Source organism: Euprymna scolopes, chromosome 44 (genome assembly GCF_053919585.1).
Source record: "Euprymna scolopes isolate OS-2025 chromosome 44, ASM5391958v1, whole genome shotgun sequence".
In the NCBI taxonomy this organism is placed as follows: domain Eukaryota; kingdom Metazoa; phylum Mollusca; class Cephalopoda; order Sepiida; family Sepiolidae; genus Euprymna; species Euprymna scolopes.
In genome coordinates this window covers 33,322,629-33,342,027 of record NC_136525.1, presented here as the reverse complement: position 1 = coordinate 33,342,027, position 19,399 = coordinate 33,322,629, and the positions used below count along the sequence as shown (strand labels likewise).

The following is a 19,399-nucleotide window of genomic DNA, read 5'->3' as shown; positions in this document are numbered from 1 at the left end:
GACACAATGGCTTTTTGTATAAAAATATATTTTGTTATAGAAATATTTTTCTCATTCTGTACATAAATGATTTTCAACAGTTCACAGTTCAACGGTATGGCTTGCTTCTCTGTCATTCAGTGATGGAGATGGGGGGGTGGGGAAGAGACGTTACGCGCTCGACAAACGCACGTTCTTCTGTGGTCCTTAGACCTGCTCCTTCTGCTAGACTCCAAAAATCACGTCATTATATTGACATGATTTTTGTTCGGTATTTTTCCATTCCACTGGTCGATCAACTCTGTTATCGATAATGGATCACGCATTTCCCGGTCACGTTTTAAGTTTTGTTGACAAATGCATTGGCTGCATCTGACCCAGAGACTCAGTAACCCATTTCTCTTCAGCTGACCGACTATTGAATTTGTTTATACACCTGCATCGCCACCTCGTGCCAGCTTTACATGACATTCTGATCCTCCATTGTAGTTCAAGGAATGTCACGTTTCAGCCAAAAATGCGTCTTCTCACAAACCTTCGCTTTTGTAAACAAAAAAATCGTCATCCGATTTCTCTGTTTACGACGTAATTATTTTTGCTGCTTCGACTGGTGGACAATCGATATTCGATGCCCACCTTTCAAATCTTTTTTTTTTAAGGAAGTTTTTATTTTCAGTTATGTATCGGATGGTCCCAGCCATCCATTACATAACAGAATAAATTATTGGTAAATATCAAGGTTGACGCAATGAGTGATTAGGGTGAGGTCGGTCAAGAATTTTAGAATTTTAATGTTATTTTTATCACTGTTCACGATTCATGGGGGGGGGATGCAAGCGGATGATCTGTGCAGAGTGGAAGAGAGAAGTCCCTTCACTTGAAAAAAAAAAATAAGGAAAAGAAAATAAAAAATAGACGGTCATAATGAAAAATTCTTTTTATTAAAATTGTCGTTTATAGAAAAACATGAAGACTGTTTAAACAAATTTTTCTGTACGCATACATAGGAACTTTATATTTTAATTGTTAAAAAGAATAGGAAAAAAAGAGACTTATAATTGTTAAATGCAATTTTTTTCAGGTTCAGTTTTATTGTGTTCAATTATATTGTTTTAGTGTTGTCGAAAACAGAAACAGTAGAGAAGCAATTTTGTTTTGTTAAAATGTCACTTGTTTTTTTTTGAATAATGTTGCAAGTGTTATTTAAGTAAAATGTATAAAAGATTGTCTTTCTTATTGAAAAAATGGTGAGAGACCAGACAGGTTCGGGGAGTGTGTGCACAAGGTTTTCCCGGTAGGCAGTGACAAAAAAAAAAAAATCCTCCTGATTTTTTTTGGGGGGGGGGGGTCGAGGGAGAGTAGCACTATGCCTGTTACAGTTGAGGCGATTAAAATTCCTCATGATTTTTTTTTTATTTTTTAGGGGGTGGGGCGAAATATTTTGGAGGTGGTTAAAATTCCTCCTGTTTATTTTTTGGGAGGGTGGGACGAAATGGCGGAATTCCTGTTATTTTGGAGGTGGTTAAAATTCCTCCTGTTTACTTTTGGGAGGTTGGAGCGAAATGGCGGAATGCCTGTTATTTTGGAGGTTGTTAAAATTCCTCTCGTTTTTTTTTTCTACCTCGATGGAAGGAAAAGGTTGATTTTCCCTCTGGTATGAAAAGCTGTACCAGTTGTTTGGAGCCAGTCAAAAAAAAAAAAAAGGAATTGCTTTGAAGAGTTTTTTTAAGGGTGTTCAAATACCCCTGGAATACCGAGAGAGTTAAGTGCACACCTGTGATCCTGGTTTGGAAATGATACACCAAATTTCTTTTTGTTTTTTTTTAAAGTGGACATATCTCTAGTGTTTCATTATTCATGTAATATGTACGAATTTTATGTAATTGATGTGGATATGATTTTGTTTTTGTACTTTATGTAATAAATGACAAGTTGGGCATGGGAGGTGTGTGATACTATAAAGTGGGCCTGGGGTGGATTTAAGTGCTTAGAGGGGGGGGGGGAATAGACAAACAAATCGGAAATATCCTACAATAGACAAAGGGATAGGAAATGGCTTAGAAAAACAAAGAAAGAGAAAATATCCTACAATCAACCATAACAATAGAAACCGACTGATAAAACAAGGAAGGGCAGCTTCAGGTAACGAGGATGGGGTGGGCGACATCGAGATGCGCTCGAGAGCGGATGGAAGTTTAACAGTCAGTTGACAACTAGATGCGCTAGACGTTGTATGGGAGTTGATAACGACTACAGTTTGACATTTAGAGTTGATTGTGAAACAGATAGACAAATGTAACATCGATAGAACAGGGGAAGACACACACACACACACACAAGTCCAACAGTCAATTTATATGTGAACATTGGCGTTTGTGTTTTTCCTTTGTTCATATTTCTATTTTGTGAACTGCTGTGTTCTCATCAATAGTCGCCAACGGGGAAAAGGATGATCCGGCCAAAAGAAGAACACTCGAACGAAAAATCCATGACGACGTTGGGAGCCGGCGATCTGACGTGGGGCTACACACTGGGCAATGATGGATAGCCTTTCTAGTGGGTCAAGAAGCAGTCGGTCTCCTGGATGGTCCTTTTAACACAAGTTCTGGAGATTTTGCAATGTTGGATCTAACAGTGATAATGATGAAGATGATGATGATGGAAGAAAAGGAATCTGCATTCTTAAGAGATAATTAAAATTATACCCTCCCCTCATAAGATTGATAGTTGAAGGATTTAAGTGGAAGTCAGAAATATTTACCAAGCAGTTGAAATTTGGCATTTTATTAAGAGACGACCATAGAATCAAGTCAAGTGGTTAGTTAATTTGTTATTGGCCATGAAGACTCTGACAAGAGCATTTCACAACTGATGGTAAAAGAAAAACGAAAAATATTTATTTCTAGATAAAGACTGGTTCTCATAAAATCGCACCTTGAAAAAACAGTTCTTGAATGGTCCCTGAAATGGCTTTGGAGTATGAGCCCAGACTAAGTGAATATGACAGCTGATAGTGAAGCCATAAAATTGCCATCTATGGATATTTATTGCTTTTACTGAAATAGTAATTCAATTTCAACTCTGGACAGAGACCAGGGGGCAATAAATCGTAGACACTGACAAATTCAAATAAAAAGGGAGGGGCTCGTTAAAAAAAAAAAAAAAATCTTTTTCTCTTCAATAATTTCAATTGAAGAGAAAAAGATTTTCGTTTTTTCTTTCTACGCCAGGACTTTCAGAATTGGGTGATCGACTGGTTCGGCAGATGGGGAGGGGGTGTTGCTGAAGTTCTGGGTGTCATGGAAATACTTAGACCCATCCCCTTTTTGAACGCGGAACGTTACTGGACACAGCGAAAGGGTCAGCCTTGATTGGCTGCTAACCATTTGTGACCTGTATCAAGAAGGCGGAGTTACAGCCAACAGATTCCAATATAACAAGCGGAGACATCTTAAGCAGAGAGACACACACGCTTTTGGCAAACTCCCTCCCATTGCACCATGGTTGAGACGTGTCATTGTTTTGTATTCTTTTCTAAGTTGATCTTTTTCTCAAGTGTAAACTGACAATGAGGAAGAACTTTGTTGGCAAACGAATGCTAGCCCCTAAAATTTGTACAAGTGACAAGCCTTATGAACATACTAACCTTTAATGCAATAATTATTTTTATGTTATGTCTTATTTTGTTTTGAAAACGCTGTTGTTTGGAAATGCAGTCTATTTTTCGATCGGCCCTGTTCGACCAAGATTGGAGGCAAGTAAGCAAACCACCGCGACAAATCCTAACACTGGACAGGGATTGGAGCCAGCTCCACGTTTCTTTCCATCCTGTGTATCTCTTCCAGCCCTATGGGGGTATTGTGTTTTCATGTTTCTTTCGTGTGATTTTATTATTATTACTTGTGAACCAATGCACTCTCCTCGATGATCACCAATGTGAAAAAAGTATGACAATAATAGACAGCAGCAGAGAAAGGGGAAATCCACAATTGTTGGAGTTGAAGCTGTCTCAATTATTCTACATCACATTTTCAAACAGTATTTCTTAAGCTAAACTTCCAACATTATCACAGTACATGCATGATACCCTGCCCTTAATCAACAAGCTGGTTGGTAATGGCAGTTGTCTGAACTTTCTCTGCCCTAGCATCTTGTTATACTCCAACAAAACTTTTGGAGAACCTCAATAGCTTCATCATTGCAATATACTCTCACCAAATAAGATTTCTTAGCAGTCTCTACTGTGTAATGCGTTTCACACAGAATAGTAATCATCTCTCGAATTAAACACTATCCCACTGCCTGCTTTCAAGTACCACAAAAGATTACGCGGTTAACAACAGCTCCTTTCAACAATCTGAGTAGAAACACTTTCCTCCAAATTTACAACTAGAACTTTTGTTGTTTCACAGAGTTACATCACCATAAAAGCAGCAGACTATCATTAAATGTGAAATTTATCTATATTAACAGACAATTCTAATCATGTTTGCAGCCAGTACCTGATGATTGTTGATGGAAGCAGTCGTTTCTATTGAATTTTATTTCTTACATTAATTCTGACCAAAGTGACTCTCAAGCAAACCATCCTTATGGAGGTAGTATTTTATTCAATCATAAAAATCTACTAATACTCGCCCACCATTCACCAGGAAATTTACTTCATTACTCATTCACTTCTCAAAAAATAACCATCAGTGTTTCATTGAACGATCTTATTACATTATCTATAAATATTCCTAGATAAATAATCACTGCTGCTTTTCATTCCATATCTATTTCCAGTCAATTTGATTGAACAAATGATTCTGAACAGCCAGATTAAATTTACTTTTGCTTACAAAATCCATTACAAATAAAATATGGCATCTGTCCACAGTAAACAGAATTGATTAATTACATGAAAGCGGGATATGCAATTATACATAATTTCTGATAAAAGAAAAAAAAAAATCAATTTTAACATCAACTTAGTAAATTATCACAATTTGGAGTGATAGGAAAATCAAAAGCAATCCTTTCTTTTTAGTTAACATTCTAATGAAATTCACTTCCAGCCAGGTAACGGCCATTTCCAACTCAAATCATTCCTTTCTTGCTACTTCCTATCAATCAAGTCAACTAGCAGTAGGAGAGTTGCTAGACGCTGCTCCTAAATTTAAATTTTATTGGTAGTAGTAATATCAGTAGTTTTCTCTTATTTGCAACTTTTTATAAATTACTGATGTCATCAGTATTTATGATCCACACAAGTTTTGTTCATTTTCACTATTTTTTCAAGTTAACTTTAATAGGAAAACATATGCTAAGCATATATATGATTGTCAACTGCACAACATTGACATCACATAAAAATCACTATCATACTATTTGCATTAAAAACAGATCATTCATAAACTTAGGTTATTATTCAAGTACAAAGTTTAAACACATTAGGTTTTCTTTACTTCCACCTCTGGGCAACACTGGCACAGATACCACTACTTTTATTTTGAGGATTTCTCCACCTGACTGGAACAAAAATGAGTCTCGTTCACATCTAATTTTTGGAATATCAACAAAATATCCTTTAACATCTTGTTAAAAACTTATACCAAATCTACAAAATAGTTTTCTTTTACATTTGTCTTGATGTAACATGGCGATACTCCACCTAAAACTGCATAGCAAGTGTGCATCACAAGAAAAAAAAAAAAAAAATCACATGCTCAAGAGAAACAAATTGCTTGCCTGAGAAAATGAACATGAAACAAGGGCGAGAGTGTGCTGACTGGTGTTGGCGAGGACAGACTTTAAAAAGCACACGTGTACGCAAAAAGACTTTGGAAAAAATAATGAAATGAATTTTGGAAACACCACAAATAAATGCATTTTATCTGCACTTTAAAAATAAAAAAAATGCTGTGTCAGATTTTCGTTTCTGCGATGTTACAAAACAAACTGCACTTCCTTTAAGCCTATTGATCAAATATTCTTTCGGCCACTTTCAGAAAACAATCAAGGAATTTGAAAAAGAAAAATGCAACTACCTTTGTTTTTTCAACAACTTTATTTAATAAAAATATAAACTTTTACATTACAAAATAAGGAAAATGCAACAATTGCAGAGGACTTATAATTATTAAACAAAACATTTTAGAATGAAAAATAAAGTTGTCACAGTTTAAGTTAATTTCTATTTAAGAAACCCAAATCGTTTATTGATTCACATAAAAGCAATTTCTTGAATCCTTTTCTTAATAAAATAGGGAAAAGAAAACTCCTTTGAAGTTGCATTAGTTTTAGCCTCCAAAATTTTCATATGAAATCTCTTAAGAGCACAATGAGACTATATAAAGGAGCAATTTCACCTGTAGCCTTCAGCAAAAACACCCAAGAATCTCCAGACTCAGAATAACTGATTTTATTCACAGCTTATGTACCATTTCTTATGATGGGTCGAAATAAATTCAGTCTTAACTGGCAGAAACTATTTGTATCTGTAATTTGTTTTTATTTTACCTTGTAAATAAAATTTTTTTAAAATTTGTGAATTAAGAATGATACCTGTCTATTAAAGGACAGTTGCTTCCAACAATAAAAAAAAAAAAAAAAAAAAAAAAAAAAAAACTTATTGACATGCAGAGTACCTGACATTCCATTTAAAGCATACTTTAAAATTATCTGCTGCCAAATCTATGGACATAAATATTTACCAGTGAGGGTATTTAAGCGGTCTGATTTCTCAACATGAAACACCCCTATTATTTTTCCAAAAAGGAAAATTTGTTGGGTGATTCTCTTAGCAAAATATTTTTCCACTGCAGGTTTGTAGCATTGTGCATGTTTAGATTCCATCAGTACCACGAAAACTCGGCATCCAACAATTTCTCATAATGGCATATTTAAGGTCTTTGTTCTGCACCCAATTATTTTGAAGGAGATATCCATTCTATTTGGAATATATCCAGATGCACCCTTAGCTTAATTTTTTTTAATTTTCTCATCAGTTTGTTACCATATACTAAAGATTCACTCACTAACGCAGAACTTCTGAGAGGTCTTTTAAAAATTCTTACTGTTTGAATCTCTCTTACACTTAGTTCACCAAGTATATATGCCAGATAGTTTTTTTAACTTCTTTTTTATGAGTCCAGTTGCTCCTATAATAACTGGAATGCTAAAGATTCCAGCTTTGTTTCATGTCATACATAAGACAATATTTCATTATCTTTTCCATCTCAACTGTTTAACCCAGCACCATTGCAGATAACTTCTGCTCTATAGAGTGTGAAAGAAAGGGGCCAAACAAACAGCAAAGTAAAGAAGTAGAGCAGCAAAATGGGGAGTCAACTGTTTGGAGAGGGGTTTAGCTTTTGGCAAGCTATAAGGCAGTTCGCTTCTCCCAGCAGGTTGCATTCCTTTGGAATACTAAAACAAGAGACTTTGTTGATTGAAACTAGATCGAAATACAAGTTCAATGCTGCAAATCTATCATTCATCTAGATCAGGGGTTCTCAACTGGGGTCCACAGTCAAAACATGAAACTTATTATAGTTGTTGTAGAATACTTTATTTGCATTAAATTTTAAATTAGTTTTCCTTTAAAAATAAAGCTTAATTATATTTCTTTGATTAAAACCTCAAAATTTATATGAGTGAAAAATAGAAGATCGTCTTATGACCAATAGTTATGGAGGGGTCCACAAAGATAAACAGAAGGGAAAAGGGGTCCACGAGTAAAAAAAGGTTGAGAACCACTGATCTAATGGGTACCATTTGTAAGCTAAAGAATATCTACTATTTATTAAAAAACTGGATTTCTGATTTTACTTGGTGTAAGGTTTCTTCATTAGTGTTGACTAGTTTGGTGACAATCTTAGTGAGATAACAGATGAGTGCACGTAGTGTAGCGTTGAGTGCATCATCAAAACGTCATGTCTGACGATGCTTTTTGCCACCAAAAAAACACTTATTCAGTAATCTTTTTCTCAATTCACGATTTTCTTTGATACATTCCTCAGCTCCCTCATCCTGCCACCCGAGGTCTTGGAAGCCATTAAGTTCACTCAAATCTGAAATGGATCTGGTAACCAAATGCTCATTTTTCATGCTGTGACAAATTATTAGTTTATCTCATGGAATTTACCGATGTTTAAAAATTAACTTTTAGCATGTGAAAAATAAAGATTTTTTTCCAGATTAGTATCCCCCCCCCCTCCATGAATTTATAAAAACAAAACTAAAATTCAGTTAAAATAAATTATTCCTTATTACAATTCTTACATACCTGGTGTTGTCCAGGAGTTTTGTTTTCTATTTATAAATCAAATACTTTTTTTTTCCAAATTTATCAGTACTTTGATGCTTTTACATTTTTTAATTTCAATAAAGAATCCACTGAAGTTGGCCATCTGACATTGTGAAGAGAAATTTTTAAACATCACTTCACAAGAATTAAGATTATCTCTATTTAAAAACATAAAAAAGTAAAATAAAATTTTTACTTTTAATCACATGGAAACGTTTAGACGATTGTAAACGTAATTATGGATAAATCTCAACTTATTTTTAATAAACGAGACATTGCTTTGGATTTTACAAAAAATTTGAAGCATTAAAATTATCTTTAGTTTTTTTTTATAAGGATTTCCTTTGGTACTAAAGTAGGGAGGTAAATAACAAGAGGAGAGGAGAGTTAGTCTGTTTTTATATTTGATTATTTGTTTCCCTGGTGGGAAACTGGGCTGATAATCCTGGAGGTACTGCAATACCAGGCCAACCCGTGGCAAAGGTGGAGCAAGCCCCTAACTCTTCGCCATGTTGCAAAAATCAGTTTAATATCGTAGTCCCCAAATCGGGGACGTATCAGATATTAAGCTGATAAGAACAGATACTACACTTTGATCTTAGCCAAAAGGCCGAGAAGCGATGGTAAATATGATTTGAGCACGGTTTATATAGGAAATTTTTTGTGAAAAGACAGACGTTTTCACAACAGACAGAACAATTAAATAATAAAAATCTAAGCATAATCAATTCAGCTACAAGTCATTTAATTCCATTTTTTATACTATTTTTAATAATTTTGAAATATAAAAAAAATTATATTGTTCATCTAAGCATGAAAACAATTTAAATAAACAATAAACTCCCAGTTTTATTAACGTGCGTAGGAATACATACTTGTAGTGCGTCTACTGAAAAAAGTAAACCAACTATAGAAGTTTTCATTTGTTGTGATTTGTGTTTATATTTGAAAGAAAACAATTTCTGGTTGAATAATAAATGTGTTCTCAATTTAATCGCTGATAATTCGTATTTTTAAAAGGAAAACAAAAATGTTAAACAATGTCAAGGTCGTATTGTGTTGTCCGGGTGAAAATCCGGTGTCATCTCAAAATTGAACCCAAACAAATCAATGGAAAATCTAAGCGATCTACAGCTTTTATTAGGAATAATTTTAATAAAATGAGCAAAAATATAAAAAAAAAGAAAAAAAGAAAAAGAAAAGAAAAAAAGAAAAGAAAAAGAAAGAAAGAAAGAAAAAAGAAATAGAAAAACAAATAAAGATTATGAAAAGGTAAACATTGTTTTTCCTCGGAGGAGGTGGGGAATGATGACATCGATCGTTATTTTAATTAAATTTAAGTGGAGATTTAGTGACGAACAATTAAAAAAATCATCTGGTTCCATTTGTTAATAGTAACTTTATTATTCAAGCTAACAACACGTGTAAAGAAATTGATTCTTTTTTAGACACGTTTACCGGTGTAATTGCCATGAAGAGTTGTTCCCCTTAGACTGATAAAATGTTTCTAAACATGATTTACAAGATTTAAACTACACATAAAGAGTTAAACAATCTAGTCCAGTTATCTGCAAACTTTCGATTTTCTAAATAATTTACTCTAAGTAGGATTAAAAAGGAGGGGAAAAAGCGAGAATTTAAAAAAAAAAAAAAAAAAAAAAAAAAAGCAACAGAAAGACAAAACTGAAAAAGAAAACTGAAAGGAAAAAAAAAGAACCGAATGGAAAAAAACTGAAAGAAAAAAACCCCTGAAAACTGAAAGGAAAAAAAAACCCCTGAAAACTGAAAGGAAAAAAAAACCCCTGAAAACTGAAAGGAAAAAAAAACCCTGAAAACTGAAAGGAAAAACTGAAAGGAAAAAAAAACTGAAAACTAAAAGGAAAAAAAAAACTGAAAACTAAAAGGAAAAAAAAAACTGAAAACTAAAAGGAAAAAAAAAACTGAAAACTAAAAGGAAAAAAAACTGAAAACTAAAAGGAAAAAAAAAACTGAAAACTAAAAGGAAAAAAAAAACTGAAAACAAAGGAAAAAAAACTGAAAACAAAAAGGGGAAAAAACTGAAAACAAAAAGGGGAAAAAACTGAAAACAAAAAGGGGAAAAAAACTGGAAAAAACTGAAAACTGAAAGGAAAAACTGAAAACTGAAAGGAAAAACTGAAAACTGAAAGGAAAAACTGAAAACTGAAAGGAAAAACTGAAAACTGAAAGGAAAAACTGAAAACTGAAAGGAAAAACTGAAAGAAAACTGAGGAAAAAAAACTGAAAATGAAAGAAAAAAAAAACTGAAAACTGAAAGAAAAAAAACTGAAAACTGAAAGAAAAAAAACTGAAAACTGAAAGAAAAAAAAACGAAAGAAAAAAACTGGAAACTGAAAGAAAAAAAAATTGAAAACTAAAAAAAAACCACTGAAAACTGAAAAAAAAACCCAGCTGAAAACTGAAAAAAAAAAACCCAGCTGAAAACTGAAAAAAAAAAAAACCCAGCTGAAAACTGAAAAAAAAAAGCTGAAAAACTGAAAAAAAAAAAAAGCTGAAAAACTGAAAAAAAGCTGAAAACTGAAGAAAAAAAAAAACCCTGAAAACTGCAAGAAAAAAAAAAGAAACCTGAAAGAAAAAAACTGACAACTGCAAGCAAAAAAAAAAAAACTGCAAGCAAAAAAAAACAAAACTGCAAGAAAAAAGAAATGAAAGAAAGAAATGAAAGAAAAAAGAAAAGAAAAAAAGAAAAGAAAAGAAAGAAAGAAAAAAGAAATAGAAAAACAAATAAAGATTATGAAAAGGTAAACATTGTTTTTCCTCGGAGGAGGTGGGGAATGATGACATCGATCGTTATTTTAATTAAATTTAAGTGGAGATTTAGTGACGAACAATTAAAAAAATCATCTGGTTCCATTTGTTAACAGTAACTTTATTATTCAAGCTAACAACACGTGTAAAGAAATTGATTCTTTTTTAGACACGTTTACCGGTGTAATTGCCATGAAGAGTTGTTCCCCTTAGACTGATAAAATGTTTCTAAACATGATTTACAAGATTTAAACTACACATAAAGAGTTAAACAATCTAGTCCAGTTATCTGCAAACTTTCGATTTTCTAAATAATTTACTCTAAGTAGGATTAAAAAGGAGGGGAAAAAGCGAGAATTTAAAAAAAAAAAAAAAAAAAAAAAGCAACAGAAAGACAAAACTGAAAAAGAAAACTGAAAGGAAAAAAAAAGAACCGAATGGAAAAAAACTGAATGGAAGAAAACTGAAAGAAAAAAACCCCTGAAAACTGAAAGGAAAAAAAAACTGAAAACTAAAAGGAAAAAAAACTGAAAACTAAAAGGAAAAAAAACTGAAAACTAAAAGGAAAAAAAAAACTGAAAACGAAAAAAAAAACTGAAAACTAAAAGGAAAAAAAAACTGAAAACTAAAAGGGAAAAAAAACTGAAAACAAAAAGGGAAAAAAAACTGGAAAAAAACTGAAAGGAAAAACTGAAAAGAAAAACTGAAAACTGAAAGGAAAAACTGAAAACTGAAAGAAAACTGAGAAAAAAAAAACTGAAAACGAAAAAAAAAACTGAAAACTAAAAGGGAAAAAAAACTGAAAACAAAAAGGGAAAAAAACTGGAAAAAAACTGAAAACTGAAAGGAAAAACTGAAAAGAAAAACTGAAAACTGAAAGGAAAAACTGAAAACTGAAAGAAAACTGAGAAAAAAAAACTGAAAATGAAAGAAAAAAAAAACTGAAAACTGAAAAAAAAAACTGAAAACTGAAAGAAAAAAAACTGGAAACTGAAAGAAAAAAAACGAAAGAAAAAAACTGGAAACTAAAAGAAAAAAAAATTGAAAACTGAAAGAAAAAACACTGAAAACTGAAAGAAAAAACTGAAAATTGAAACCAAACTGAAAGAAAAAAACCCTGAAAACTGAAAAAACCTGAAAGAAAACCGCTGAAAGCTGAAAGAAAACAGCTAAAAACTGAAAAAAAACCAGCTGAAAACTGAAAAAAAAACCAGCTGAAAACTGAAAAAAAAAACCAGCTGAAAACTGAAAAAAAAACCAGCTGAAAACTGAAAAAAAAAAAACCCAGCTGAAAACTGAAAAAAAAAACCCAGCTGAAAACTGAAAAAAAAAAAAAAAACAGCTGAAAACTGAAAAAAAAAAAAAACCAGCTGTAAACTGAAAAAAAAACAGCTGTAAACTGAAAAAAAAACAGCTGAAAACTGAAAAAAAAAAGCTGAAAAACTGAAAAAAAAAAAAAAAAAAAGCTGAAAAACTGAAAAAAAGCTGAAAACTGAAAAAAAAAACCCTGAAAACTGCAAGAAAAAAAAAGAAACCTGAAAGAAAAAAACTGACAACTGCAAGCAAAAAAAAAAAAAAAACTGCAAGAAAAAAGAAATGAAAGAAAGAAATGAAAGAAAAAGAAAAGAAAAGAAAAAAGAAAAAGAAATGAAAGAAAAAGAAATGAAAGAAAAAAGAAATGAAAGAAAAAAGAAATGAAAGAAAAAAGAAATGAAAGAAAAAAGAAATGAAAGAAAAATAGTACTGAAAAAAAAATAGTACTGAAAGAAAAAAAGAAATGAAAGAAAAATAGAACTGAAAGAACAAACCAAAAAGAAAAACAAGAACTGAAAAGAAACAAGTGAAAAAGGATAAAAAAATAAAAACAAAAAAATAAGATAAACCAAGAAAAACAAACAAAAAGAGAACACGAAAAAAGAGAAACAAATACTACTAAAGAGACGGAAAATAGTTTTTTAAAAAATTCTAATAGAAGGCAATTAAAGGAGCAACAACGGGTAAAAAAAGAAAAAGTAAAAACGAAAAAAAAAAAAAAAACAGAAAGCAAAACCAAAAAAATATAGAGAAGCAAAGAAAAAAATCGACAAACGGAAGAGTGAAAAAAAAAAGTCAAACGGGGGGAAAAAAAAAAAAAACGGTAACAAAACAAAAAAAACAGCAAACAAAAAAAGGAACGACAAACGGAGAAGAAAAAGGAACGACAAACGGAGAAGAAAAAGGAACGACAAACGGAGAAGAAAAAGGAACGACAAACGGAGAAGAAAAAGGAACGACAAACGGAGAAGAAAAAGGAACGACAAACGGAGAAGAAAAAGAAACGACAAACGGAGAAGAAAAAGAAACGACAAACGGAGAAGAAAAAGAAACGACAAACGGAGAAGAAAAAGAAACGACAAACGGAGAAGAAAAAGAAACGACAAACGGAGAAGAAAAAGAAACGACAAACGGAGAAGAAAAAGAAACGACAAACGGAGAAGAAAAAGAAACGACAAACGGAGAAGAAAAAGAAACGACAAACGGAGAAGAAAAAGAAACGACAAACGGAGAAGAAAAAGAAACCACAAAAAAAAAAAAAAAAAAAAAAAAAACAGCAAACAAAAAAAGGAACGACAAACGGAGAAGAAAAAGGAACGACAAACGGAGAAGAAAAAGAAACGACAAACGGAGAAGAAAAAGAAACGACAAACGGAGAAGAAAAAGAAACGACAAACGGAGAAGAAAAAGAAACGACAAACGGAGAAGAAAAAGAAACGACAAACGGAGAAGAAAAAGAAACGACAAACGGAGAAGAAAAAGAAACGACAAACGGAGAAGAAAAAGAAACGACAAACGGAGAAGAAAAAGAAACGACAAACGGAGAAGAAAAAGAAACGACAAACGGAGAAGAAAAAGAAACGACAAACGGAGAAGAAAAAGAAACCACAAAAAAACAAAAAAAAAAAAACAAACGTCGACCATATGCGCGCGCTTGCGCGTACAGAATGGCCACCCGTGATAACATAGAATTACATGGTTTAATATTTGGTAAGCTACTTGTTTTTCGTCTAATTTTAATTTTTCACCAATACTATACTGTGACAAGGCAGTTTGGTACGCGAGTGCACATTTAACAGCCTTACTTATGCTCGCGCGTAGCGTAAACTAAGGCTGGGTTGTAAAATGGAAAAAGAGTCCGAGTTAAGGCGTTAATACCATACAAACGGTAACTTTGCGATGGAAACGGTTACCATATTCTTTTAAAGCACACCAAAAACTACAAACACGAATGTGAGACGAGCCTTAAAGTAAAATGCTGGGTTAAACAATGTAAGAAATGGAAAAGAAACGAAATACCGAGGTTTTATGACATGAAAAGAAACTGGAATATTAAGATCTCCAGTTATTATAGGAGCAACTAGACTCGTGAAAAAGTCCAAAAACTACCTGGTAAATATACCCGATGAACCAAGTGCAAGAGATTCAAACAATCGCACTTAAAGGAACGGTCAAAATCTAAAAATCTCTCGCTTGGAATACTCGAGTCAGCTGGGTGAATTTGTGGTATCCGGTAGGAGCTCCATCCCCAACTTCAACTAATAAAAAAAAAAAGTCCATCGACAGTGTGTTGATATAGCACGCCTATGTATCAATAATACCACATTTACAATTAAAATAAGAGGAGCGCGCTTAGCTCCTTTTGTCCCAACCCCCTCGAAAATTGAAAAAGATAAAATACAGGAAGCTGGAAAGTTGCTTTTAGTTAAAACGAGATAAGAGGAAGCTTAGACTTCATTACCACCAATTCAAAAATATTTTAGGAGAGAAAAGAGAAGAAAAGTAGAGAGTAAAAAAAATAGAACGAAAGAAAAAGGGAGAAAGAAAGAAAAAAAGGCAGGAGAGAAAGAAGAGAAAAAGTGAGAAAAATAAAAAACTCCTCATGGAGACGAAAAGGCGCCGGCGGCGTTGATGTGTGGTTTGTTGTACCAAATGACTAGAAATGTCAGCGATGGCTCCTTCACAGGCTTCAAAAGTTGAGGAACCAAAAAGGTGTGAAAAGCTTTCACCATATACTTGTTAGATGGCAAGATAATAAAATCTGGTGAAGGCGATCCATATCGGCTGTTTAACATAGAAATCAGAAGTGGTTGAATCATTTCAAGATTTTGAGAAAAAAAAAAAAAAAAATAAATAAATAAATAAAAAATACAAAACTTTGCCAAACCTTAGAAAGGCCAAATTTTAAAAGCAATATATATGGCTATCTCGAATCTCGTACATTTAATAAAAATAATTAAAAAATAAAAAATAAATAAATTTTTTCTGGTTTTACTTCAGCCTTAGGAGTATTATGGTTAAAAAAAAAAAAAAAAAATGGTGCGCCCATCAATGCTATGGTTTTCTAGAATAGCCAACGAATAATAATAATAATAATAATAATAATAATAATAAAGGGTGTGAAAAAAGCACTTCGGCATGACAGTGACATGAGGCGTATTTGTGTATTTTAGTTTCAAGAACTGCCGACAGATGTCACTTGTCAGCCAAAGAACAGGGGTCGATAACTTTTCCTTTTCTAAAAGTGCGTGCAAACTAAAATTATATTTGGCACTTCTGCATGACAGTGACGAGCAAGAGACGAGTTATCGAGTTCGTCGAAAGAAAAATGACATCTAGCGGTCATTATGTGAACCTTAAATATAAACGATTATATAAAATGTTTCGATTTTATTTTTTCGTTATCGTAAACGATAACAAAAAAATAAAATCGAAACATTTATCGAATAAAAAATATCAAAATACAATTTTAATTCAATTATATACTTTCTTTCCAATAAGTGATTTAATGTATCAAAATATAATTTTTGTTTGTCAATGTATCAATTTTAATTTTAAAAACATGAAACGTTTAGAGGTTTAAGAATATTTTTTTCACAGAAGAATCGTATCAACATATCAAAATTTTACATGTAATATTTATAGAGTTAATTTTTTTTTGTACAGAAAGATTGTATAAAAATGTATCAAAATATAATTTTAATTTGCACGCGCATTTAGAAAAGAGTTATCGACCCCTGTTCTTTGCTGACAAGTGACATATGTCGGCTGTTCTTGAAATTAAATACACAAATTCGCCTCATGTCACTGACATGCAGAAGTGCCAAATATTTTGTTCTAGGCGAACGTGAGTCGGGCCTTAGAGTAAAATAATACCGGTATTTATATCTCGAAAACTATTGGTCTTCGCTAATTTACCCTGCGTTTTCAGCATACCCGATAACCGCGTCATTTTTTTTTTTTTTTTTTTTTTAGAAAATGTAGGCGTCTTCTGTTGGCGTAACGAAGGACATTGATCCTATTTAGAAAGTCATTCTTAACATGGTAATCGGAAGGAGTTTTGTAACTATTCTGTACTTTCATCTAACAATTTAATAAAAGATATCGTAAAACTAATTTATTGAAAATAAGATTTAAAAAAAAAAAAAAGGGTTCGTATCGACGTATTACTGTACACTAGGCACCGCCAAAAATGGCCGCAAAATCAAGTTGTTGTTGTTTTTTTAAAACTAAATTACATTTATTAAAATCCATTATTTCTGAGTAACTTTTTTTTTTCCAGAAAGATAAAACCCTGAATTTTATCATATAGACAACAGAATAATGTAAAACTTTTTCTACTATTTTTAATTCAATTTTAAATGTTAAATTTTCCCAAAAAGTTAACAATTGTTATTTTTTGTCTTGCACAAAAAACGTACTTAAATATTTAAAAAAAAAGGGTTTTTGAAATAATTTATTTATTCATTTATTGTCTAACTAAGATTTAGGATGATTTTCTAAGAGAATATGCAAAAATATTATAATATAAGTACCTGAATTTCAAATAATTCCACTTATTCATATATGTAACCAGATATTTCGCGTCGCCGAAGAGTTCAGATCGACTCTGTTTACGTTTTCTTTCGATGAGACGAAAACTATGGAAGACTAAACAGGCCAAAAAAACTTATTTTTCAGTGACGAAAATTTCAATGTACTATTAAGCTGAGGCTGGCCAGTACCAGATGGGTGACCATTTGTATGAGTTTGGTTTTTAATGTGTATGTGTGTGGGGGCCAGGCTCCCCAAAATGGGGGGGAGGGGGCAATTTAAAGCAGAATAAAAAAAAAATATTTCAGCGCGTTTGGTCCACCGTAGTCGAAAGGCGGCAAACGTTTTCAAACGAGATCGAAAAAAATGATGCTATTTTTAACACAAAGGGCACAATATTTATCGATTTTTTTTTTTTTGTATCGATTATTCAAAGCATGCTCTGTTTAATAATGGTCATGCATTATTCGGCTCGCTAAAAAAAAATTGTTAATTTATTTATCAAAAATTTTAAAATGGCTTTTTTCGTATAAATATAAAAAAATTTTTTTTTTTGTTTTGCTTAACTTAAATTAATTATTTTACTTAACATATTCACCGAATTTCACACTTCAAAACTCAAAAGCGGGATAATTAAACACAATCGAAGTTCTGATATTCAGACGTCAAAATAAGGTATGCAAACAATTTTTTTTTTTTTTTTTTTTTAATCTATAATTCTGTCCCTTACAACAACACAATATGTTGATTTCAGTTTCAGATGATTATTTTAAGCATATTTGTTCCCACTTTAAAACAAGGGGGGGTTTTGTAAGCAAAAAAATATATATATATAAATATCGTTTATGAAAAATAAGTACACTGTTATAAAGTTCATTCTTCTCCTAATAATCGCTGAAAATTTCGTATTGATCGGATAATTACCTGATTTTTGGTAGATTTTTAAAAAGACGGTCCGTCAAAAAGTACTGACCTGCCCCCCCAGTTTTGGCGGTGCCTACTGTACACAGATTCGAAAAAGTTGTCAAAAAACAAATATATAACAAATAAATGTTATCAAAGGCAAGATAAGCTATTTTTCTACCAAACTGGATATAATTTTCGTGTTTTTATTCAATTTAACATGTTTATTCAGCTCGAAAACCATACAGTGTTTAGCGATGTATTGGAAAATTCAAGATGGCGGCCGATTCTCTCTTTAACACGGGAAGTTCAGGAAAAGGTGTTATAAATAATAAACTAGACAAAATACTATTAAAAACCACTGAATATATGTCAAGTTATGTCACGGTAACATATATTGAGCGAATTTCTAATAGTATTTTGTCTAGTTTATTATTTATTACACCTTTTTCCAAACTTTTCCAATACATCGCTAAACTAGGCACCGCCAAAACTGGGGGGCAGGTAAGTACTTTTTGACGGACCGTCTTTTTAAAAATCTACCAAAAATCAGGTAATTATCCGATCAATACGAAATTTTCAGCGATTATTAAGAGAAGAATGAACTTTATAACAGTGTACTTATTTTTCATAAACGATATTTATATATATATATTTTTTTTTGCTTACAACCCCCCCCCCTTGTTTTGAAGTGGGAACAAATATGCTTAAAATAATCATCTGAAACTGAACACAACATACTGTGTTGCTGTAAGGGACAGAATTATAGATTAAAAAAAAAAAAAAATTGTTTGCATACCTTATTTTGACGGCTGAATATCAGAACTTCGATTGTGTTTAATTATCCCGCTTTTGAGTTTTGAAGTGTGAAATTCAGTGAATATGTTAAGTAAAATAATTAATTTAAGTTAAGCAAAACAAAACATTTTTTTTTTAATATTTATACGAAAAAAGCCATTTTAAAATCTTTGATAAATAAATTAACAATTTTTTTTTAGCGAGCCGAATAATGCATGACCATTATTAAACAGGGCATGCTTTGAAGAATCGATACAAAAAAAAATTCGATATATATTGTGCCCTTTGTGTTAAAAATAGCATCATTTTTTTTCGATCCCGTTTGAAAACGTTTGCCGCCTTTCGACTACGGTGGACCAAACGCGCTGAAATAATTTTTTTTTAGTCTGCTTGAAATTGCCCCCCCCCCCCCATTTTGGGGAGCCTGGCCCCCACACACATTAAAAACCAAACTCATACAAATGGTCACCCATCTAGTACTGGCCAGCCTTAGCTTAATAATACATTGAAATTTTCGTCACTGAAAAATAAGTTTTTTTGGGCCTGTTTGGTCTTCCATAGTTTGCTTCTTATCAAACGCAAACGTAAACAGTGTCGTAGACTCTAGATCGACACGAAATAACTGGTTACCTATATGAATAAGTGGAATTATTTGAAATCCAGGTACTTATAATATTTTTGCATATTCTCTTAGAAAATCATCCTAAATCTTAGACAATAAATAAATAAATTAATTATTTCAAAAACCTTTTTTTTCTCTTTTTTTTTTTTTTTTTTTTTTTTTTTTTAAAATAT

The 19,399-nt window shown here is 32.0% G+C and overlaps 1 protein-coding gene and 1 non-coding gene across 3 annotated transcripts in view; both read right to left on the bottom strand.

Moving 5' to 3' along the window:
* LOC145268777 (rab3 GTPase-activating protein catalytic subunit-like) overlaps positions 1-19,399 on the bottom strand; it is a 139,021-nt gene that overhangs the window by 107,853 nt on the left and 11,769 nt on the right. The gene's annotated exons all lie outside the window — the stretch shown is intronic.
* On the bottom strand, positions 8,696-8,891 carry LOC145268896 (U2 spliceosomal RNA). The gene has a single exon (XR_013864934.1). It is a non-coding gene; the product is annotated as a U2 spliceosomal RNA (small nuclear RNA).